At 47.9% G+C, this 25,076-nt stretch overlaps 1 long non-coding RNA gene across 1 annotated transcript; it reads left to right on the top strand.

Annotated features, from left to right (window-relative positions):
- The first annotated feature begins 3,358 nt into the window (after positions 1-3,358).
- On the top strand, positions 3,359-6,384 carry LOC125553884 (uncharacterized). Its single transcript, XR_007304252.2, has 3 exons — positions 3,359-4,208; positions 4,931-5,065; positions 5,248-6,384. It is a non-coding gene; the product is annotated as an uncharacterized LOC125553884 (long non-coding RNA).
- The last annotated feature ends 18,692 nt before the right edge of the window (positions 6,385-25,076 follow it).

Here is a 25,076-nt window from a genome sequence, read left to right as displayed (position 1 = left end):
GATCGATCGGGGTTCAGTAACGTAGCTAGTGCAATCGCTCGGGTTCAGTTAGAGCCCAATGCCTCGCTCGGGTTTAGTTAGAGCGCAACGCCTCACACACAAGCGTGTACGTGTACAAGAGAAACGCGCAAACCTCCATGCATTGCTCGGCCCCGACCACCCACCGTAACTGGGAACTCCCCGATATTTTCCACGCCCTCGCTTCTACCATGGGTTTTTCCGTCATGGACGGCCCAAAGAATGTAATGGTGCTACGTCTCTGGCCCGCCCAGGACGAAAAGCCCATTTTCTGTCATGATTTTTTGTCATGGAAGTAGGAGCCCACCACATCTATGATGATACCGGGTTTTTTCACAATTATCCTCATAGAAGTGTCATTAGCATGACAGGAAAAAAACTCGCTCGGCCCAAAATATCACGGATGTGTATTTTTTTTTAGTGCCCCGCGGCAGAGCGAGCTCCTCCGAACATTCTCTGATGACGATGACGCCGGCGAGCACCCAGTCAGGGAGTCGCCGCTCTCCACCGAGGTCACCATGAGGTCCGGGGGCACCCCTGGAAGAGGCTGAGGCAGGGGATCTCGAAGAAGGATAGGATCGGCGCTGATTCCTCAAGGCAACGACTCCACCTCGCCATCGTCCGCCACCATCGCAGAGCCGGCCACGCGCTCGTCTGTCCCTAAGAGCGCGACAACACCCGTGCCCGGGAAGCTTGTGCTCCTGTGTAGGAAGAGGGAATATGTCGCCGAGGATCAGTAAGTGTATCTCCTTGCCCTTGCTCTTGGATCTTGACACAGTACTCAATCTCTCTATCTTGATGCCAGGCTGACGTCGACGACGAAGAGGAAGAAGGAGGACGCCGGAGCCGCCGTGGCCCAGCGACTTGCCACGGTTGCAACGACTCCAGCGGAAAAGGACGATGCTACCTCCCGTGCCCCTGCGGAGAGGTTGCCCTCCCGAGGCTCAAGAGCCCAGCCTCAGGAGAAGGCGATCGCTACGGCCGAGGTGACTCCGGAGGCACTCGCACTTAGCGCGCCGGCTGAGGACCCAAAGGCTCCGGAGCCCCCGACCCCGTCTGCTGCTGCTGCTTCACCAGGCTTAATGCCGGCGCCGCTTTCTCCCCTAGCCATTACGCCGACAGGCCATGGTTCTTCTGCCGCGCCTTGTGCCCTGGAGGAGGGCTTCTCTGCGCTGGACCATCTTCAGGGCAATCTTCAGGGCGCCGACCGGTGCCGGACGTCGGGGCTCCTAGTGCTGATCTCGGGGTGGCTCCAGGCCGACGCATCCGTCAGGGTGGCCTGGGCCCAGGCCGTGGCAGCCTCAGAGGAGGGCCGGAAGGTGGTCGGCCTAGCCGTAGCCACCCGCAACGTGCCGGTGAAGGACGCCAAGGCCGCTGAAGAGTGCTGCCACGCGGCGGAGGCCGAGCTGGAAAGTCTTCATGGCGAGCAGGCCACCTGCGCCCCCATCTCGAGGAGTAGGAGGAGAAGCTGAAGACCCGGGACGCGGCGATCGTCAACTGTGACGCCGAGCGGGAGCAGGTAGCCCGAGAACAGGCTTCGAAGCGCGGCCACCTGGACAAGCTGAAGGAGGAGGTGGAGGCGGCCCAGGTGTTCCACACTAAGCTTGTCTCTGACAATGAAGCCCGGATGGGGGCTAGGGATAAGTGCCTCGCTACTGCTGAGAAGAGGCCGCCATGGAGCGCGCCGCTTCGGACTTCCTCGAGCTGAGGTCCCACAAGGCGCTGCCGGATCTCTACGGGAGTGGGTATAAGGAGCCGTTGGTGACTTTGGAGGAAGGCCCCAGCAAGCTGCTCCTCATGCTCGTTAAGGCATCGTCATCGGAGTCGGCCCCATGGTGGAGGGGGAGGCCCGCGCGCTTTCTACCTCAGCCATGACGCGCGTCTTTAGCCACCTCTATCTCTGGGACACCAGCTTAGACCTCGGTGCCTTGCTCGAGCCTGTGGATCCCGAGTCCTATATCACCGCTGCTGAGGCCGTGAAGGGTCAGGTGGAGGCCCTGCTGCGAAGTTCCTCGGCTTGGACCCCGTGACCACGGCTAGTGGCAAGGACGGCGGCGACGTCGTCGATGATTGGTCTCGCCAAGCGGGCGATGGCGGAGTCCAAGGCTGAAGAAGAAGCTTGATGGTTGCGCTCCAATCTGTTCAAGTCCTGCAACATGTACCGTGCCTTGTGGAGGCGTAAGAACTAGTGCTTGGTACTCTTAAGAAACAGTATGTTTTGTAATGACTTTCTAGGGTTCTTCGATCTCCTTTTCGTTTGCTTTAGCGTTCTGCATTGGCAGGGCCCGGTGCCGTGCATACCTCAGCCGCCATTGGGTCGTACGGATCACCAAGACGAGACTAAGGGGTGAGGGGCTACGTGACCAGTTAGGCTCCCGAGTCGCGATGCTCAGGAGTCCCCCTTGACGTGCAAATAGCCCTCCGGAAGGAGATGCGAGAGTAGGCCTTAGCGTTCTACGTTGGTAGGGCCCTGCCCCGCACATACCTTAGTCGCCGTTGGAGCGTCCGGGTCACCAGGACGAGACCAAGGGGTGAGGGGCTACGTGACTAGTTAGGCTCCTGCGTCACGATGATCAAGAGTCCCCCTTGACGTACGAACAAACCTCCATACCTTTCCTTCTCGGGTTCTCGCTCGGGAGGGGTGCGCGAATACGAGGTCCGTGGAACCTGGTGAGGTGGCGTACGCTAGGCGTGACCTGAGTGTAGCCCCCGTGCCCATCCCCCTCGTGCAAATCTCCCAAGGGCAAAGCAGCGCGGTGAGGCTGAGCACCGAGCCTGGTGGCTCCCTGAGGTTAACACAACCGTGAGGCCACCCTCAGTTGTTTATCACCAGCGCGGAGCATGGCGCTTCCGCTCTTGCACAGGCATAGCCACTCCTCCACCGTGTCGACTGCCAGCACGGAGCATGGTTCTTGCACTGGTACGTGGGTGGCAGCCTGTAACGACCCGAGACTGATGCTTCAGACGCCTCCCAAATTTTGTTTCGTTGTCGAGTGTGTTTTATTTGTTTGTTGCATTTCATCATCGCATCATCCGCGTTGCATCCGCATGTTTTCATAAAACATGTAGTCCTTTGCAGTTGTCGCTTCTTCCTCGTCTCCGTTGATGTTCGTCAGGTCTCTTTGTCTTTTTCGGCCTCTCTCATACCCCCTCTCGTGCGCGTCCAAAAACTGCTCTGAACCTGAAGCGGGCTGTCGTGATCGATGGGTCCGGATCATCCCAAACATCCCTAATAAATCTTCAGTTCTATGTTAGACTCCCCTAGCCTATTTTTCTCAAATAGTTTGATTATGATCGGAGGGCCCGAGTAGCCCCTAAGCTAATCTACTTGCTATATAAGTAAACCAAACCCTAAAATCTAGGGAGATGTCCCATCCATCCTGTCTTGTGCCGCCACTCCAGCAAATCCCTCTCGGGATCTCCCCTGCCAGATCCGATCCAGCCAACCACCCACAGCTATCTCCCTCCTTGATTTCATCCTCGACCCAATCCCCTCGCAGCCAGTCCCCTCCTTCCTGATTTTTCAGCGCCGCCCAATCGCCGCAGCCATCCATCAATCCGATCCAGGCGTAGCTCACTCCGAGCTTCTCTGCTCGCTCGTCCCTGAGCAACTCGCTCCATCAGCTCCGCCTCCTCGAGCACCAGGACCCCCACGGCCGGTCTTTTCGAGTTCGTCGTCACCGGCCACCCAAGCACCAGCAGCAGCGTCGGACCTCTCTGCCTCCCTCTCCCATTCTTGCTTCCTCGTTCCCTTGCTGCTTCTTCTCTGCTCCCTCAGACTCATCTCGCAGGTCTGTCTGGTTTAGGAACCAAAGCACCCTGTGCCTACTCGCCTTGACGCCATGCATGCCCGCCCGAGCCCCGCCGGCCACAAGTCGCCGTCAGAGCTGTTGTCTCCGCCCGTTTCCCTGTCGTCCTCGACCGCCCCTCAGCTCCGTCTGCATCGTCGTTGCCCGGATTCGGTGCCGGCCAGCCGGATCCGTCCCGTCCCCACCTCCCCTGCCTTCCCTGTAGCCTGCCTCCAATCCCCTTCATGTCCCGCGCCGCCACGCTGGCACGACCGTGTTGACCATCGGTCGTCGCCAGGAGAAGACGACCGCACGAGCTCGCCCGCTCCCATTCGCCTTCTAGGCCACATCGCCGCGCCAAGGCCAGCCTCCTCTGCCTCCTTGTCTGGGCCTTGGCCCATGGTGAGCTGCCCACCTAGTTCCTATTCTTGTTGGGCCCGTGTTTAGATTCGGCCCGATGCATTTTTTTCCTTTGGACAATTTTAGCTATTTATCCAGAGAGTGCAGTTTTGTAGAAAAACCCTCCACATTCATGCATATCATAACCCACCAACCATGCATCGGATTAAAATGATTTAAACATGTAAAATGCTTAGAATTTCATCTAGTTTCACAATATGCCACTTTCATCCATGTTTAAAATGTTTAAACTGTTGTTTGCATTAATTTGCTAAATGACATGTTAAAATGGTTTATTTCATAACTAAATAACCGTAGCTCTGAATTAAATAAACTTTATATGTAAATGGTGTAGAAAAATGTATAGATTAATATGGTGACATTAATTTGCATGTTTAACAACTCTAAAATATGGTTTAGGGAAGAACAGTACCAAATTCGAAATATGCATCTGGGTTTTTTCCGGAATTTTTGTTTGTTGTTCCGGCCTCATTTAAACTTGCCTAGCTGGGTAGTTTTATCATGCTTCACCTCTTACCATGTTTAAACACATTTAATATTGTTGAGTACCTAAACAAGAATGAACTAAATATTTGATGTGGTGTAGCTCCACTTAATTTGTATTTTTGTTTGTTGCACTTTGCCATGCCATGTCTCATTAAACCGGACATGCATCATGCCATGATTATGCTTGTTGGTTTACCATGTTGTTTGCTTCTTTCCAGTGTTGCTTCTTCTTGATATTTCCGGTTAAGTTGCGATTGTGGAGACCCGTTCGACTACATAGGTTCGCCTACTTCATGGATTCGGTCTTCTTCTTAGCGGGATTTCACGCAAGATGACCGTCACCTTGGATCTCGGTACTATCTTTGCTATGCTAGTTGTCTCGATGCTATTGCTATGTCGCGCTACCCACCACTTGTTTCATAAGCCTCCCAAATTGCCATGATAGCCTCTAACCTTTTTCCACCATCCAAGCGAAATGTTGTTTTGGCTATGTTACCGCTTTGCTCAGCCCCTCTTATAGCGTTGCTTATTGCAGGTGCAGTTGCAGGTTGTTCCATGTTGGGAGATGGATATCATGGGATGTGTCACAATATCTCTTATTTAATTAATGTATCTATATACTTGGTAAAGGGTGGAAGGCTCGGCCTTTTGCCTGGTGTTTTGTTCCACTCTTGCCGCCCTAGTTTCCGTCATACCGGTGTTATGTTCCTTGATTTTGCTTTCCTAACACGCTGAGGGTTTATGGGCCCCTCTTGATAGTTCGCTTTCAATAAAACTCTCCAGCAAGGCCCAACATTGGTTTTATCATTTGCCTAATAACAACTAAAACTTGCATAGGGACCCGCCGGCACCAGAAGTCTCTTAATAAACCCCCCAGACCAGTGCTCCTCATGAGTGTTGGTCCACCTACCTAGCAGTCGGCGGTGTCACCTCGGGGCAACCCGATGGTATTTTGGCTACCGTCCACTTACCATAGACGGTGTTGTCTTGAGAACGAGATAAACGCGGCTCCTATCAGGGTATCGACGCACCGGGTGGTCTTGCTGGTTTTGTTTTACCATGGTCGAAATGTCTTGTGCACCGGGATCCCGAGTTTGATCGGATGTCCCGCGATGGAGGATTGTCTCCGTGGATCATGAGCTCTACATGGGATAAGTTGGGACACCCCTTCAGGGTTTAAACTTTCGAGAGTCGTGCCCGTGGTTATGTGGCAGATGGAAATTTGTTAATATCCAGTTGTAGTAGACTTGAAGTAAACTCAATTAAAATACACAAACTGCGTGTGTAACTGTGATTGTCTCTTCTAGGGTGTGTTCGAGAAGAGAACATGGTTGACTTATGTTTGACCGTAAGTACTTCAAGATCACTTCTTGGTCATTACTAGTTTGCCACCGTTGCGTAGTTCCTCATCTTATTCCTGTACTCGTAAGTTAGCCACCATACAATGCTTAGTCTCTTGCTACCACCTCACCACTTATCTATTCCACACCCATTAAGCTTTGCTAGTCTTGATACCCATGGTAATGGGATTGCTGAGTCCTCGTGGCTCGCAGATTAGTACAACAACAGTTGTAGGTACAAGTAATGCGATGATCATGACGCGAAAGGGATGCTTACTTGTTTTGGAGTTCTTCTGCTCCTTCTTCTTTGATCAAGGGATAGGTTTCGGGTCGGGGAGCCTGGGATTAGCAGGGTGGATGTCGTTCTTCTTTTTTGTTTGATTTCATCCGTAGTCGGATCCTACTCTTCTGTATGATGATCGACATGTATTGATGTATTGTTGTATTCATGTTTAAGCTTGTGGCAAGTGTAAGCCTTTATCTTTTATTCTCATCTATTCATTACATGGTATGTTGTAATGATATCCACCTTTCTATGCGCTCGAAATGCGGTTGTGCCCCAATCATGAGTTCATCACGTGATTGGGATAGAATCGCATCTTCGGCGCTACAAGTTGGTATCAGAGCCTTACCGACCTTAGGAGCCCCCTTGATTGATAAAACCACTGCCGTTATTGAGTCTAAATAAAACTATCTTGAGTCCTAGTTATATCGGAGAGTAGGAATTCCTTTTACTCCTTATCCCCTTAGTCGCTCTGGTGAGGACTCGTGACGTTGGTGTTTTCCCACTATTCTATCCTTTTTCACTCTAATTTTTTTAGGATGACGCGGGTATTGTGGAATCGGTCCGATATCATTGTGATGGGAATTCTGTCTTGGTGCCTCCTGACATTTAGGGGTTGTCGCAGTGTCCTGGGGAGTTGAGATCCAAGGTGTTTTTGTCATAGTGATTATCATTTCAGTTCCGGAATACCAGAGGTCACCGGCATCGAAAACACTTCTATACTCTTTGTGGTGAGAGTAGTTTGACGACACCCAGTACTTGGGAGAGTGATCATATGTATTGCCACATCTAGTATATCGGATGTTTTCGATGGTCTGAGGTACACGATTTCTGAGGTTTTCTTTGTTATGTGTTGACAGATGGATATAGTTGGAGTGTAGGATTTGTTAGTTGTGTTAGATATTTGTGGCTCCCTGTATCCCCAACAACAGATTGCATAAACAGAATTTTTTTGGAGTTAATAGGTGGGAATTCAAGTAGTTACCCAGGATATCTTTCCGATAAATGCATGATATGAGATTGGGGTTCGACCTCTAGTGGTCCGCCTATCCACGGTTGGTTTTACAGTGGTATTGTTGTGTCTTAAAGAGTCCTTGGCTATGCTGAATTGGGGACGCTTCCTATGTCATGTGCACTGCCTTGTACATGATGGTGATGTCCGATCGAGGTCGTGTGGTCCCCACCACGAAAACTTCGGATGAAATCTCTATCATATGTTTGTTCCGTCTTATTCTCCAAGCCAATCCTTTGTTTTCTTTTATTTGTGGTATTCAGTTGCTTCGATGTCAAGTGTTGATCCATACCTCCTTAAATGGTGTTTTAATATTTCTATGGGAGTGCTAATCCTTCTTGATCATTGAGGTTATCATGTCAATCCCTTTTCGACCGGTGCACTTCTCTTCATGTTATTCCATACGGGCGCCGTTGAGGAGCCTGAGGATTCGTCCATTTCATCTGTCCGAAGTTGCATTTGTTTTTCCCAGACTCCCACCCTTTTCTTCAAGGACTCGAATTTCTTGATCAAGTATCCTTTTATTTATGTGAAGCTTCATCATCCTTTACTCCCAAGTTTTTCATCCGCGGTTCCTTCGTGAAGATACTAAGGAAGCTTCAACTTCATCATTCTTCATTCTCATTTTCTTTTCTGGTGGATTCAATTTAACCTTCTGTGTTGATCATATCTCTTCCTCTTGTTTCACGGGATCTTTTCACGTTGGAATTTCTTATCCAAGGCTCTCTTATTTATTCATCTCCCTCTATTTCTTCTCCAGAGTGTTGAAGATATCTCAGAAGATTCCTGTTTGCGTTCTAATTATTTTGAGGTTGTCACCTCATTCAAGTCTTTGAATTGTTTCGGTGCACCGTCTCTTCTACAATCCTTTCCAATGGTGCTTCTTTTTAGTGGGCCCTAACCCACAGGTTTTTCCCTAGTATCTTACTTGACTCTTCTATTTTTTCTAGAGCTATTCTCAGATTCTTTTTAAAGTTTGATGTAAGAATGAATTTTCATCAGTCAGATGTCTTCTTCAAGATCGCTTTCAAATTCTTTTGATCATTGGTTCAACCCTTCTATTCTTCATTTCAGAGCGCCTCAACAATCCATGGTGGTGTTTCTCGTCGTCATTCTCGGATTTTGAAGACCGAAGAAGAGTTTCTCTTAAATCTTGGTCCATTATCTTGAAGATTCATGGTTTTAGCTTGTTGCCATCCTCTCGTAATTGTTTTCGATTGTGAGAATTCTTTTCACCCATCCAGAGCAATTCAAGAGTCTTTTCAGTTTCATTCTCTAGAGCCCATCATATCGGAATGATTTTTCATTCCCAATTTTCAACTCTCGTTCTCTAATTCTTCACGGTGATTCGTTCTCTTTTCTTCGTTCGTTTTCATTACTTACGGTGGTTCATTGAAGACCTTCCTAAGTTGTGCTATATCTGTCCTTGGTCCTTTTTTCAAGAGCAATAAGTTGCATGCCAAATCCGTCTGTCCTCAATTAAAATTGATGAGGATAAGCATGACATAATTCTTATTCCTATTTCATCAAGGTGATTTAATCCTTTCTTCCAGAGATTTCTCATGATGAATAAATTCTTGGTTCTAGTGTTTCATCTTTTCCTTTTTCTAGAGTTGCAACTTTTCTCATTATATCGTCATTGAGCTCCATCTAAATCATTGCAAGGCTTATACCGGAGTTCTATTCAACTTTCCTTTCGTTTGATCATTCTTTTATTACTGGAGTTCTCACGAAGGCTCAAAATTGTGGTTCGTCAAGGATTCCTTTCATTCTACAATTGTTCGTCAAGTTTGTCTCGAAGTTAAGATATTCCAAGCTATACTATAAAATAAACATGGTGCTCAACACATGTTTTTGTTTTGAGGAGTTCAAGCATTCTTCATCTTGCATCCGAATTGCACTTCTTCCTATCTCATCTTTTGAGGTGGTGTTATGTCATTCTTGATACTTTCCCTTCGTGTTTCATGATTCACAAGTTTTCAAGAGTGACATACTTTAAACCCATTATTTTCAATTCGTTCCCGTGATCTTTTCAACCCAACAATTTCTTCATTGGTGTTATCTTGGTATAGATTTTACCTAATGACGTCCCTAAGGAATGTTGCTAATTGTTGTGTCTATCGATAATCCAAGTTTCCTCCTATTCTCGCGGTGAAAGAAGTTCTTCATCTCTTCGTCGATCTAAGAAAGTAATTGTTTTCGTTAGTGGAAGAATTTTACCTCTAGTTTTGAGATGTTCTCCATAAGACCACAACAAGCTTATTCCTTTCATTGTTGATTTTCTAACAACACGTTCAATCCTTCCTTTTAAGGATGCTCTCTCAAATTCATTTGAGGTAGAACATGTTGTTTTCTTCTTCGTTCCTTTCAATTTCATTCTTTCATTTCTTCCGAAGGCATTGTAATGTTGCTCTCTTCAATCATCATCTCGTTTTTTCAGGATCATGTTCTTTCGGTGCTTATCTAGTTAATTGGGGCGTTGCATCCTATTTTCAAGATCCTTCCATCTTACCAAGTTCCTTCTCTCTCTACCAGGGCGCTGCCCAGATTCTCTTGTATACCTTGCTTCTCTTTTCAACCGGAGTGGTTTTAAATTCTTTCTTGCCCCTTGAGCTCTTGATTCATGTGCTTGCAACCTACAAGGTTCTCATAATGTTCCTTGTTTCTCTATTCTAACAGACTTTTCAACTTTGTTCATCTCGGTTGTATTATTTCTTGCAAGATTCTTCAACCTCTCAAGGTTCTATGGTTTCACTCGTTTGTCATGAAGCAACTTTGTTTTACCTCTTCCTCAACCTCTTCATCTATGGCATTCCTAGATATCGGGGCGAGATCTCTTGTAAGTGGAGGAGAGTTGTAACGACCCAAGACCGACGCTTCAGACGCCTCCCAGTTCTTTTTCGTTGTCGAGTGTGTTTTATTTGTTTGTTGCATTTCATCATCGCATCATCCGCATTGCATCCGCATGTTTTCATAAAACTTGTAGTTGTTCGGAGTTGCCGGTTCTTCCTTGTCTCCATTGACCTTTGTCAGACCCCTTTGTCTTTGTCAGCCTCTCTCATACCCCCTCTCGCGCGCGTCCGAAAACTGCTCTGAACCCAAACCGGGCTGTTGTGACCGATGGGTCCGGAGCATCCCCAAACATCCCTAATATATCTTCGGTTCTTTGTTAGACTCCCCTAACCTATTTTTCTCCGACCGTCTGATTATGATCAGAGGGCCCGAGTAGCCCCAAAGCTAATCTACAAGTTATATAAGTAGACCAAACACTAAAATCTAGGGAGATGTCCCATCCATCCCGTCCCCGCGCCGCCACTCCATGAAATCCCCCTCAGGATCTCCACTGCCCGATCCGATCCAGCCAACCACCCACAGTTATCTCCCTCCTCGATTTCATCCTTAACCCAATCCCCTCGCAGCTAGCCCCCTCCTTCTTGATTTTTCAACGCCGCCCAATCGCCGCAGCCATCCATCCATCCGATCTAGGCACAACTCACACTGAGATCCTCTTCTCGCTCGTCCCCGAGCACCTCACTCCACCAACGCCGCCTCCTCGAGCACTAGCACCCCCAAGGCCGGTCTTTTGTAGTTCGTCGTCACCGGCCACCCAAGCACCAGCAGCAGCGTCGGACCTCTCCGCCTCCCTTTGCCATCCTTGCTTCCTCGTTCCCTTGGTTCTTCTTCTCTGCTCCCTCGAACTCATCTCACAGCTCTCTCTCTCTAGTTCAGGAACCGAAGCACCCTGCGCCTACTCCCCTCGACGCAAGTTGCCATCAAGTTCCTCATCTTATTCCTATACTCATAAGTTAGCCACCAAACAATGCTTAGACACTTGCTCCAACCTCACCACTTATCCATTACATACCCATTAAGCTTTGCTAGTCTAGATACCCATGGTAATGGGATTGCTGAGTCCTTGTGGACCACAGATTACTACGACAACAGTTGCAGCTACAGGTAATGCGATGATCTTGACGCGAGAGCGATGCTTACTTGTTTTGGAGTTCTTCTGTTACTTCTTCTTTGATCAAGGGATAGGTTCCGGTTTGGGGAGCCTGGGATTAGCAGGGTGGATGCCGTTCTTCTTTTTCGTTTGATTTCATCCATAGTCAGATCCTGCTCTTCTGTCTAATGATTTCCATGCATTGATGTACTGTTGTATTCATGTTGTAGCTTGTGGCAAGTGTAAGCCTTTATCTTGTATTCTCATCTATTCAGCACATGGTATGTTGCAATGATATCCACCTTGCTATGCGCTCGAAATGCGGTTGTGCCCCAATCATGTGTTCATCACGTGATTGGGATAGAATTGTGTAACACCCCGGATGTAACTTTCCCTATTTGTACTCGAACTCTTGCCGTTTCCGGCATTAAGCTATATTTATTTCTCGGGTTCGGGTCTTTGACTCCGTGTGTTGTTGTCTTTGTCATGCATCTCATATCATGTCATCATGTGCATTGCATCTGCATACGTGTTCATCTCATGCATTCGAGCATTTTCCCCGTTGTCCGTTTTGCATTCCGGCACTTCGTTCTCCTCCGGTGGTCATTTCTAGCTTTCTTTCGTGTGTGGGGATTAAACGTTTCTGGATTGGACCGAGACTTGTCAAGCGGCCTTGGTTTACTACCGGTAGACCGCCTGTCAAGTTCCGTATCATTTGGACTTCGTTTGATTCTCCAACGGTTAACCGAGGGACCGAAAAGGCCTCATGTGTGTTGCATCCCAACACCCCTCTAATTTGGCCCAAAACCCACCAAACTCTGCTCCATGTCCTAGAGCGTTCGATCACGACTGCCTGGCCGAAAACCGCACCTCATTTGGACTCTCCTAGCTCCACTTATGCCTATAAATAGCCCCCCCCCCCCCCCGTTTTCGGATCATCTCCCCCTCTCGAAACCCTAAAAAAAATCAAATCACGCCGCCGCCGGACGTGTCCGCGCCAGGCCGGACGCGTCCGCCCCGCCACGCCCAGCCAACCCCGCTCCGCCACGTGGCACGCCTGCCCGCCGCCGCCGCCGAAGCCCTCTCGGCCCGGGGAAAGCCCCCGAGGCCCGAGCCACCGCCGCCCAACACCCGTCCGCCCCGCCGCGCCCAGCCAACCACCACGCCACCGCGGGCGACCGCGCCTCCCCGCCACCCGGCCGGCCGCCCCTCGCCGCCTCCTCGCCGCCCTGGCCCGGCGCCGCCCCGCCGCCGCCTACCACGCCGCCGCCCCGGCCCGGCCTCTCCTCCCAAGCTCCGGCCTCCTCTTCTTTCATTCCATTGCATCATTTTCATTTGAGCTCTGCTTGATGCCCAAAATGCTGTTAGAAGAGGGCTTCGTGAGTTAATTGTCACATCTGCTAGTTCATCTTAGACTTATGTCATTTTTGCCATGATTATTGTGTGCATGCTATGCCTGTGAGTCCTTCATATGTTTTGTTAATCATCTTTTTACCTTTCCAGAGGTGCAACCCATGCATTTTTAGGATGTGTGTGGTGACTTGTGCAAGCTTGCAAACTGAGGCACCCGGTAAACCTGTTTTCAGGGACTTAGTAGTTTTCACTAAGTCTGGGATTATTTAGTTCATGATGCCATATGTTCAGCTTGTTTCCTAGTGATCCGTGCCGATTTTGAGGATGATCAGTAAAGGTGTTTTGTTAATCATGTTATGCTCTATCCATCCATGTCTTTGTTTGAAATTATGAACCAGCCTAGCTTGAGTCAATCGAGCTCTACTTTTGCTTCATGGTGAATCTGGGAAGATCGTCAACTCGTTTGCGATTTTGCCGGCGTTGTTGTAGTTGATCCGTGCATGCTATGCCATTGTTCTTGCATGTCTAGCTTGTATTTTGTGCCTTCTTAATGAATGTATGCTTTCCTTTCCATGACTTGCACCATGGTGAGTGCATCGAGCTCGTTTACATGCCTTCGTGAGTTATATTTCAGCATGTCTCAGTTTTCACAAAGTCTGAAAACTGATTGTGTTTTTGCTATGTTCGTGTGCCCGTTAGTATATTTTGTGATCCCTTTTGACCCCAGGTCACTTTGGGACTTTTGTTAAGCTTGTTGAGTAGCTCCATTCCATGTTCTTCTTTGACTTAATCAGGTCATGTTTCACGTTGTTTTGTTGCTCCGAAGAGGGCTTCATGATCTGAAATTTCAGACAAGTGTTAATTTCACGAAGTCTGGAATCTGCTTTGCATTTGCGTTTTTGACATGCTTGTTTGAACCTCATAATGGATGAATTGGCCGTAGATCAGTGCTAGTCTTTTGTTAAGCATCTTGTGTGCATCCCTGCCATGTATTTTGTTGTCATGTTTGGTGGCTGTAGCATGTTCATCTCATTGCATTTAGATGCCTACTTGCTGTAAATCGCAGACCGGTGTCATTCTTAAAACGCTTGCCATTTCCAAACCGTAACTCCGATTCCGATGATCTTTATATCGTTTTCAAGCGATTTCATCTCATATTTCAAGTGGTACCATTGGAATTCCAAGATGAGGCCAGGTTCATGCATTTCCTGTCATATCTTGCATTTTGCATCCCGCATCGCATCCCGCATAGCATATCATCTTTTCATCATATTGCCTGGTCTTGCACGTGGTTGATCGTATCCTTGTTGCTTGTTTGTCTTGTTTGGGTAGAGCCGGGAGATGAGTTCGCTACCGAGGAGCCCGTTGAGTTTGCTTGTGAGGATCCAGTCAACTCTGACAATTGTGCAGGCAAGATGATCATACCCTCGAAATCACTACTATCTTTGCTATGCTAGTTTGCTCGCTCTTTGCTATGCCAATGCTACGATGCCTACCATTTGCTTGTCAGCCTCCCAATTGCCATGTCAAACCTCTAACCCACCTTGTCCTAGCAAACCGTTGATTGGCTATGTTACCGCTTTGCTCAGCCCCTCTTATAGCGTTGCTAGTTGCAGGTGAAGATTGGAGGCCGTTCCTTGTTGGAACATCTTTTATTTATTTGTTGGTATATCATTATATTGCTATGTTATCTTAGTGCATCTATATACTTGGTAAAGGGTGGAAGGCTCGGCCTCTCGCCTAGTGTTTTGTTCCACTCTTGCCACCCTAGTTTCCGTCATATCGGTGTTATGTTCCCGGTTTTGCGTTCCTTACGCGGTTGGGTTATAATGGGAACCCCTTGATAGTTCACCTTGATTAAAGCTTTTCCAGCAATGCCCAACCTTGGTTTTACCATTCGCCACCTAGCCTCTTTTTCCCTTGGGTTACCGGAGCCCAAGGGTCATCTTATTTTAAACCCCCCCGGGGCCAGTGCTCCTCTGAGTGTTGGTCCGACCGAGTTGACTGCGGGGCCACCTCGGGGCAACTTGAGGGTTGGTTTTACTCGTAGGATGTCTCATCTGAGTGTGCCCTGAGAAAGAGATATGTGCAGCTCCTATCGGGATTTGCCGGCACATTCGGGCGGTGTTGCTGGTCTTGTTTTAACCTGTCGAAGTGTCTTGAGTTACCGAGATACCGAGTCTGATCGGAACGTCTTGGGAGGAGGTCTATTCCTTCATTGACCGTGAGAGCTTGTCATGAGCTAAGTTGGGACTCCCCTGCAGGGATTGAACTTTCGAAAGCCGTGCCCGCGGTTATGGGCAGATGGGAATTTGTTAATGTCCGGTTGTAGATAACTTGAACCTTAATTAATTAAAATGAATCAACTGAGTGTGTTACCGTGATGGCCTCTTCTCGGCGGAGTCCGGGAAGCGGACACGGTGTTGGAGTAATGTTTGCGCAGGTTGCTCTCTAGTTTCTCGCTCGTGCTTTGCCTCCTCTTCCCGCTCTCTTTTGCGAATAAGTTAGCCACCATATATGCTAGTCGCTTGCTGCAGCTCCACATATATTTGCCCTACCATCCCTATAAGCTTAAATAGTCTTGATCGCGAGGGTGCGAGATTGCTGAGTCCCTGTGGCTCACAGATACTATAACTCCAGATGCAGGTCCAGGTGATTCCGCTCCAGGTGACGAGTACGAGCTCAAGTGGGAGTTCGACGAGGACTCTCAGCGTTACTATGTTTCCTTTCCCGATGATCAGTAGTGGTGCCTAGTTGGGGTTTGATTCGGGGCCTTGTCGCATGTTGGGTCTTCTTCTATTTTGGTGCCGTAGTCGGGCCATGAGTGTATGGATGATGTATGTTATTTATGTACTCTGATGTGACATGGCGAGTGTAAGCCAACTATGTTCTCCCCTTTATTATTCATATTACATGGGATGTTGTGAAGATTGCCTAACTTGCGACATATGCCTTCAATGCGATTATGTCTCTAAGTCGTGCCTCGACACGTGGGAGCTATAGTCGCATCGAGGGTGTTACAAGTTGGTAATCAGAGCCTTCCCCGACCTGAGGAGCCCCATTGCTTGATCATTTTTAGCAGCTGAGTTGTGTCTAGAAAAATGTTTTGAGTCTTTAGGAATTATACATCGGAGAGCTTAGGAATTCTTTTTACTTCCCAGTCTCCTCATCGCTTTGGTAAGGCATCCTGACGTAGAGTTTTGACTCTTCTCTTCTCAAATTTCACTAAAAAAAATTTTAGGATCACGCGAGTATCTTGGAATCGTTCCAATGGCTTATGATGAGAACGTTGACTCGGTGCCTCCTGTCAGGGGTTTAGTGGAAGTGTCCCGGGGAGTTGAGCTCTGAGGTGTTGTCATCATAATTTTATCGTTGCAATTCTGGAATACTTGAGATATGTTCGCCGACATCGAAAATCTCTTTTATGCAGTTCGTTGGTGAGATAACCTCGACGCCACCGAGTACTGGGGCGGGAGTTTGGGAGTATCGCCATAACTTGTATAACGGATGCTTTTCGAAGGTTGAGGTAGATGGTTTCTGAACTTTTCTTGGTTATGTGTTGAAGGATGGATACAGCTGGATGTAGGATTTGCTAGTTTGGGTGAGATATTATGCTTCCCCTGTATCCCCAACACCTGATTGCATAACCGGAAAAGTTCGGGAATTTCATAGGTGGGAATTCTAGTAGCTCTAGTTCTTCTTCCACGGATATTGGTTTGAGATTGGGATTTCTTACCGATTATTCGTTCTTGATCCGTACCTTTTTGATTTATTTCTCTACCTTAATTCTACGTGGCTTCTCAATTTATGGATATGTGACCATTTGAAGAGGAATGCATTCGTTCATTTTGTTCGGATGTGAAGACTATATGTTGCAATTTTCATTCCATTGGATTCAGCTTCAATATTTATCTATCAATGTGCTAATGGTGGTCAACCTCTTCAGGATGGCTCCTCCAACGCGCACGACTCCGAATCCTGATCCGCCACCGCCTCCACCTCCTCTAGAGGCATGGCAAGCTGTGATGGCAGCAACCAATGCAAACACACAGCTGATCATGCAAATTCTCCAAGAGCGAAATCAAGGCAGTCAAGGGAATCAAGGCAGCAATCAGAGTCACTTTGCTACACTCAACCAGTTCCTTGCTAACGGGCCAAAGACTTTCAGCAATTGTGTTGAGGCAACCGATGTTGACGATTGGCTTGTGGATCTGTGTAAGCATTTCGAGTGCAGTAACGTCAGGCCTGAGGACTTTGTCAAGTTTGCTTCCTTCCAATTCAGAGATCAAGCTGCAGAATGGTTCCAGCAGTACAAGGACTCCAGAGATGGACGTGTTATCACTTGGGATGATTTCCGTCGAGATTTCCGAGCTCATCATATTCCGCAGAGCGTGGTTGAAAGCAAGCGTGAGGAATTCCGCAATCTGAAGCAAGGCTCTTTATCTGTCTATGACTACAACAAGTTGTTCCAGAAGCTCGCCCGCTTTGCCAAGCAGGACGTGCCTGATGAGAAGAGCATGATATATAACAGTTCAGGGGTGGTCTCAGAGAAGATATTCAGCTCGCTCTTGTTCTCTTCGAGCCCTTGAGATACGATGAGTTCTACAACATGGCACTGAAGCAAGAGGCTGCTCGGTTGAGGTGTGATGCTTCCAGGAAGCGAGTCAGAGATGTTACTCCTTCTTCCTCTACTCAAGTGGCCAAGCAGCAGAAGTTTTGGCTTCCTCCTCCTCCGTTCCGTCAGCCGTATCAGCAGAAGAGCAAAGGTGGCAGTGGTTCTTCCCACCCACCCAACCCTAGCTTTCAGAACAAGACTTCGTCTCAAGCACCAAGATCGAGTGCTCCGTATCACCGTCCGCTTTCAGAGGTCATGTGCAACAAGTGCCAACAGAAGGGTCACTATGCCAACAAGTGTCTCAACCAGAGGCGTCTTCCTCCTCCTCCTGTGAGATCGGCAAGTACAGCTATGGTCAAGCATAACCCCAAGCACGCCGAGGTCAATATGGTGAATGCAGCTCAGGCAGAGGACTTGTCAGATGTGATCTTGGGTAACCTTCCTGTTAATGATATTCCTGCAAAAGTTCTTTTTGACACTGGTGCATCGCATTCCTTTTTGTCATGCCCGTTTGCATCGAAGCACAATGTTGATACCGAGATTATGCCCAAAGTCATGCAAGTTGTTTCTCCCAGAAAGCTTTTGACTTCTAGTTTGGTTGCTCCCGATGTCTCTATTATGTTGGGCGATTACAAGTTTCTCTCTTCTCCGGTGGTTCTTGGTAACTCGGATATTGATCTTATTCTCGGAATGGATTGGCTTTCTAAGCACAAGGCTCAGTTTGATTGTGCAGCCAGGCAGATTCAATTGACTCATTCGTCTGAGGATGTAATTGTCTTTGCCACTCGTGATGATACTATCCGTCTGTTTTCTCTCAATGAGAAGGGTGAATTGGACGCTATTTCGCAAATTCCAGTCGTTTGCGAATATCAAGACGTCTTTCCAGAAGAGCTCCCAGGAATGCCTCTGCACCGGCCAGTTGAATTCGTTATTGAACTTGAGCCTGGTACGGAACCTGTGTGCAAACGTCCTTACAAGCTCGGACCTGAAGAGTTGAAGGAGCTGAAGAAGCAACTCGATGAGCAAGAAAGAATGGGTCTCATCCGGCCTAGTTCTTCTCCGTGGGGTTGTGGTGTTATTTTTGTGAAGAAGAAGGATGGAACGGACCGACTTTGTGTTGATTACCGTCCAGTGAACAAGAAGACCATCAAGAACAAATACCCACTTCCCAACATCAATGAGCTGTTCGAACAACTCAAAGGTGCCCAAGTATTCTCCAAGCTTGATCTCCGTATGGGTTATCACCAGATTCGCATTCGTGAAGAAGATATTCCCAAGACAGCATTCAGAACAAGCTTTGGTTCATATGAATACACTGTCATGTCTTTTGGCCTCGCCAATGCTCCTCCGACGTTCTCTCACATGATGAACTTCATCTTCAACGCCTACACCAATGACTTCGTTTTGGTCTATCTCGACGACATTCTGGTTTTCTCCAAGAACAAGGAAGATCATGCCAAGCATTTGCATTTGGTTCTTGATAAGCTCAGAGAACATCAGTTCTACGCCAAGTTCTCCAAGTGTGAATTTTGGCTCGATGAGGTTCTTTATCTTGGTCATATCATCTCTGCCAAGGGCATTTCCGTGAATCCTGAGAAGGTGTCCGCAATAGTGAATTGGGAACCTCTTCAGAACGTGAAGCAACTCCGAAGTTTCCTCCGTCTCGCAAGCTATTGCAGGAGATCCGTTGAAAACTTTTCTAAGATCGTGAAGCCTCTCTCAAATCTTCTTCAGAAGCACGTCAAGTACGTTTGGTCTCCGGAGTGTGATATTGCTTTCAACACTTTGAAAGAGAAATTGATCACTGCTCCAGTTCTGACTCCGCCTGATGAATCCAAGCCGTACGAGGTCTTTTGTGATGCCTCTCTCCTAGGTCTTGGCGCAGTATTGATGCAAGAGAAGAAAGTTGTTGCTTATACATCTCGCCAGTTGAAGCCTAATGAGAACAACTACCCCACTCATGATCTCGAGTTGGCGGCAGTTATGCATACTCTTTTGACTTGGAGACATCTTCTATTGGGAAGAAAAGTGGACATTTTCACTGATCACAAGAGTCTCAAGTACATCTTCACTCAGCCTAATCGCAACCTCAAGAAAACTCGATGGGTCGAAATGATTCAATAGTATAATCCGAGTATTGAGTACACTCCAGGCAAGGACAATGTGATTGCTGATGCTTTGAGCAGAAAGGCCTACTGCAACAGTCTGATTCTCAAGCCTTATCAACCCGAGCTTTGTGAAGCTTTCCGCAAACTTAATCTACAAGTTGTTCCTCAAGGTTTCCTTGCCAACCTTCAAGTCTTTCCTACCTTAGAAGACCAGATTCGCCAAGCCCAGCTTCTTGATGCTATGGTGAAAAAGGTGAAGATTGGGATTGCCAAGAGTCAGTCCAAGTACAAGTGCTACCGCCTTGATGACAAGGACACTCTCTTCTTCGAGGATCGAATTGTTGTACCCAAAGGTGAACTTCGTAAAGTGATCATGAACGAGGCTCACAATTCTCTCCTCTCCATCCACCCTGGGAGTACGAAGATGTATCAGGACCTGAAGCAAGCTTATTGGTGGACTCGAATGAAGCGCGAGATCGCTCAATTCGTGAATGAATGTGATGTCTGCAGAAGAGTGAAGGCAGAACACCAAAGGCCAGCAGGTCTCCTCCAACCTCTTGCCATTCCAGAATGGAAGTTTGACCACATTGAGATGGACTTCGTGACTAGGTTTCCAAAGTCCAACCGTGGCAATGATGCTATATTTGTTGTCATTGACAAACTCACCAAAGTGGCTCACTTTCTTCCTATCAAAGAGTCGATCACCGCAGCTCAATTGGCGGAACTCTATACCTCTTGCATTGTCTCTCTGCACGGTATTCCTCAAGTGATATCTTCAGACCGTGCCAGCATCTTTACCTCGAAGTTTTGGGATTCTTTTCAGAAGGCCATGGGCACCAACATCCGCTTCAGCACTACTTTCCATCCTCAAACAAGCGGTCAAGTCGAGCGTGTCAACCAGATTCTTGAAGATATGCTCAGGGTTTGTGTGATCTCCTTTGGCATGAAGTGGGAGGATTGTCTTCCTTATGCTGAATTCTCCTACAACAATAGTTTTCAAGCAAGTTCGGGCAAGGCCCCATTTGAAATTCTGTATGGCAGGAAGTGCCGTACCCCTCTCAACTGGTCTCAAACCGGTGAACGTCAGCTTTTGGGTAATGACTTAATCACAGAAGCAGAAGAAATGTGCAAAGTCATTCGTGATAACCTCAAAGCAGCTCAATCCCGCCAGAAGAGCTACTATGATAGTAAGCACCGTGATTTGGCTTTTGAGATCAGAGATCATGTTTACCTCCGTGTCTCTCCTATGAAAGGTACTCGTCACTTCGGTATCAAAGGGAAGCTTGCCCCTAGATATGTGGGACCTTTCAAGATTGTCAGCAAGAGAGGCGACCTCGCCTATCAACTCGAGCTTCCTTCAAACTTTGCAAATGTTCATGACGTGTTCCATGTCTCTCAGCTTCGAAAGTGCTTCAAGACTCCTGACCACACCGTCAAGTTCGAGGACATTGAGCTCCAAGAAGATCTCTCTTATCGTGAGCACCCAGTTGCTATTCTTGAAGAGACTGAATGCAAGACTTGCAACAAGTCAATCAAATTTCTCAAAGTCAAGTGGTCACACCATTCCGACCGTGAAGCTACCTGGGAACGCGAGGATCACCTCCGTTCTGAGTACCCGGCGTTCTTTCAGTCCTAGATCTCGGGACGAGATCTTTTCGTAGTGGTGGAGTGTTGTAACACCCCGGATGTAACTTTCCCTATTTGTACTCCAACTCTTGCCGTTTCCGGTGTTAAGCTATATTTATTTCTCGGGTTTAGGTCTTTGTCTCCATGTGTTGTTGTCTTTGTCATGCATCTCATATCATGTCATCATGTGCATTGCATCTGCATACGTGTTCATCTCATGCATTCGAGCATTTTCCCCGTTGTCCGTTTTGCATTCCGGCGCTTCATTCTCCTCCGGTGGTCATTTCTAGCTTTCTTTCGTGTGTGGGGATTAAACATTTCCGGATTGGACCGAGACTTGTCATGCGGCCTTGGTTTACTACTGGTAGACCGCCTGTCAAGTTTCGTATCATTTGGACTTCGTTTGATACTCCAACGGTTAACCGAGGGACCGAAAAGGCCTCGTGTGTGTTGCAGCCCAACACCTCTAATTTGTCCCAAAACCCAGCAAACTCTGCTCCATGTCCTAGAGCGTTCGATCACGATCGCGTGGCCGAAAACCGCACCTCATTTGGACTCTCCTAGCTCCACTTATGCCTATAAATAGCCCCCCCGTTTTCGGATCATCTCCCCCTCTCGAAACCCTAAAAAAAGTCAAATCCCGCCGCCGCCGGACGTGTCCGCGCCAGGCCGGACGCGTCTGCCCCGCCGCGCCCAGCCAACCCCGCTCCGCCACGTGGCACGCCTGCCCGCCACCGCCGCCGAAGCCCGCTCGGCCCGGGGAGAGCCCTCGAGGCCCGAGCCGCCGCCGCCCAACACCCGCGCGCCCGCCGCCCTTCGTCTTCGCGCCCGCTGACCGGCGCCGCCACGGGCCACCACCGCGCCACCCCGGCCCGGCGCCGCCCCGCCGCCGCCTACCACGCCGCCGCCCCGGCCCGGCCTCTCCTCCCAAGCTCCGACCTCCTCTTCTTCCTCTCCGGCAAGACTCCGGCGGTGAACAGTAAAATCCGGCCGTCCTCGTTATCCGTGCCAGATCTGGATCTGGATCCCGAACGGTTGACTTTTTCCTCAGAAATCCTAATTTTTATGCCTACTTTGACCTGCCGTAACTTTGCATCTGTAGCTCCGATTTGGGCATATAGTATATCAAAATGTTCGACTCGACGAGTACATCATTTCATTCCATTGCATCATTTTCATTTGAGCTCATAATGATGGCCAAAATGCTGTTAGAAGAGGGCTTCGTGAGTTAATTGTCAGATCTGCTAGTTCATCTTAGACTTATGTCATTTTTGCCATGATTATTGTGTGCATGCTATGCCTGTGAGTCCTTCATATGTTTTGTTAATCATCTTTTTACCTTTCCAGAGGTGCAACCCATGCATTTTTAGGATGTGTGTGGTGACTTGTGCAAGCTTGCAAACTGAGGCACCCGGTAAATCTGTTTTCAGGGACTTAGTAGTTTTCACTAAGTCTGGGATTATTTAGTTCATGATGCATATGTTCAGTTTGTTTCCTAGAGATCCGTGCCGATTTTGAGGATGATCAGTAAAGGTGTTTTGTTAATCATGTTATGCTCTATCCATCCATGTCTTTGTTTGCAATTATGAACCAGCCTAGCTTGAGTCAATTGAGCTCCACTTTTGCTTCATGGTGAATCTGGGAAGATCGTCAATTCGTTTGCGATTTTGCCGGCGTTGTTGTAGTTGATCCGTGCATGCTATGCCATTGTTCTTGCCATGTCTAGCTTGTATTTTGTGCCTTCTTAATGAATATATGCTTTCCTTGCCATGACTTGTACCGTGGTGAGTGCATCGAGCTTGTTTACATGCCTTCGTGAGTTATATTTCAGCATGTCTCAGTTTTCACGAAGTCTGAAAACTGATTGTGTTTTTGCTATGTTCGTGTGCCCGTTAGTATATTTTGTGATCCCTTTTGACCCCAGGTCACTTTGGGACTTTTGTTAAGCTTGTTGAGTAGCTCCATTCCATGTTCTTCTTTGTCTTAATCAGGTCATGTTTCATGTTGTTTTGTTGCTCCGAAGAGGGCTTCATGATCTGAAATTTCAGACAAGTGTTAATTTCACGAAGTCTGGAATCTGCTTTGCATTTGCGTTTTTGACATGCTTGTTTGAACCTCATAATGGATGAATTGGCCGTAGCTCAGTGCTAGTCTTTTGTTAAGCATCTTGTGTGCATCCCTGCCATGTATTTTGTTGTCATGTTTGATGGCTGTAGCATGTTCATCTCATTGCATTTATATGCCTACTTGCTGTAAATCGCAGACCGGTGTCATTCTTAAAACGCTTGCCATTTCCAAACCGTAACTCCGATTCCGATGATCTTTATATCGTTTTCAAGCGATATCATCTCATCTTTCCAGTGGCACCCTTGGAATTCCAATATGAGGCCAGCTTCATGCATTTCCTGTCATATCTTGCATTTTGCATCCCGCATCGCATCCCGCATAGCATATCATCTTTTCATCATATTGCCTGGTCTTGCACGTGGTTGATCGTATCCTTGTTGCTTGTTTGTCTTGTTTGGGTAGAGCCAGGAGACGAGTTCGCTACCGAGGAGCCCGTTGAGTTTGCTTGTGAGGATCCAGTCAACTCTGACAACTGTGCAGGCAAGATGATCATACCCTCGAAATCACTACTATCTTTGCTATGCTAGTTTGCTCACTCTTTGCTATGCCATTGCTACGATGCCTACCATTTGCTTGTCAGCCTCGCAATTGCCATGTCAAACCTCTAACCCACCTTGTCCTAGCAAACCGTTGATTGGCTATGTTACTGCTTTGCTCAGCCCCTCTTATAGCGTTGCTAGTTGCAGGTGAAGATTGGAGGCCGTTCCTTGTTGGAACATCTTTTATTTACTTGTTGGGATATCATTATATTGCTATGTTATCTTAGTGCATCTATATACTTGGTAAAGGGTGGAAGGCTCGGCCTCTCGCCTAGTGTTTTGTTCCACTCTTGCCGCCCTAGTTTCCGTCATATCGGTGTTATGTTCCCGGTTTTGCGTTCCTTACGCGGTTGGGTTATAATGGGAACCCCTTGATAGTTCGCCTTGATTAAAGCTTTTCCAGCAATGCCCAACCTTGGTTTTACCATTCGCCACCTAGCCTCTTTTTCCCTTAGGTTACCGGAGCCCAAGGGTCATCTTATTTTAAACCCCCCAGGCCAGTGCTCCTCTGAGTGTTGGTCCGACCGAGTAGACTGCGGGGCCACCTCGGGGCAACTTGAGGGTTGGTTTTACTCGTAGGATGTCTCATCTGAGTGTGCCCTGAGAAAGAGATATGTGCAGCTCATATCGGGATTTGTCGGCACATTCGGGCGGTGTTGCCGGTCTTGTTTTAACCTGTCGAAGTGTCTTGAGTTACCGAGATACCGAGTCTGATCGGAACGTCTTGGGAGGAGGTCTATTCCTTCGTTGACCATGAGAGCTTGTCATGAGCTAATTTGGGACTCCCCTGCAGGGATTGAACTTTCGAAAGACGTGCCCGCGGTTATGGGCAGATGGGAATTTGTTAATGTCCGGTTGTAGATAACTTGAACCTTAATTAATTAAAATGAATCAACTGAGTGTGTTACCGTGATGGCCTCTTCTCAGCGGAGTCCGGGAAGCGGACACGGTGTTGGAGTAATGTTTGCGCAGGTTGCTCTCTAGTTTCTCGCTCGTGCTTTGCCTCCTTTTCTCGCTCTCTTTTGCGAATAAGTTAGCCACCATATATGCTAGTCGCTTGCTGCAGCTCCACATATATTTGCCCTACCATCCCTATAAGCTTAAATAGTCTTGATCGCGAGGGTGCGAGATTGCTGAGTCCCTGTGGCTCACGGATACTATAACTCCAGATGCAGGTCCAGGTGATTCCGCTCCAGGTGACGAGTACGAGCTCAAGTGGGAGTTCGACGAGGACTCTCAGCGTTACTATGTTTCCTTTCCTGATGATCAGTAGTGGTGCCTAGTTGGGGTTTGATTCGGGGCCTTGTCGCATGTTGGGTCTTCTTCTATTTTGGCGCCGTAGTCGGGCCATGAGTGTATGGATGATGTATGTTATTTATGTACTCTGATGTGACGTGGCGAGTGTAAGCCAACTATGT

This window comes from Triticum urartu, chromosome 4A, assembly GCF_056163025.1.
Source record: "Triticum urartu cultivar PI428250 chromosome 4A, HENAU_Tu73, whole genome shotgun sequence".
Taxonomy (NCBI): Eukaryota; Viridiplantae; Streptophyta; class Magnoliopsida; order Poales; family Poaceae; genus Triticum; species Triticum urartu.
This window is presented reverse-complemented; position numbering and strand designations above follow the sequence as displayed.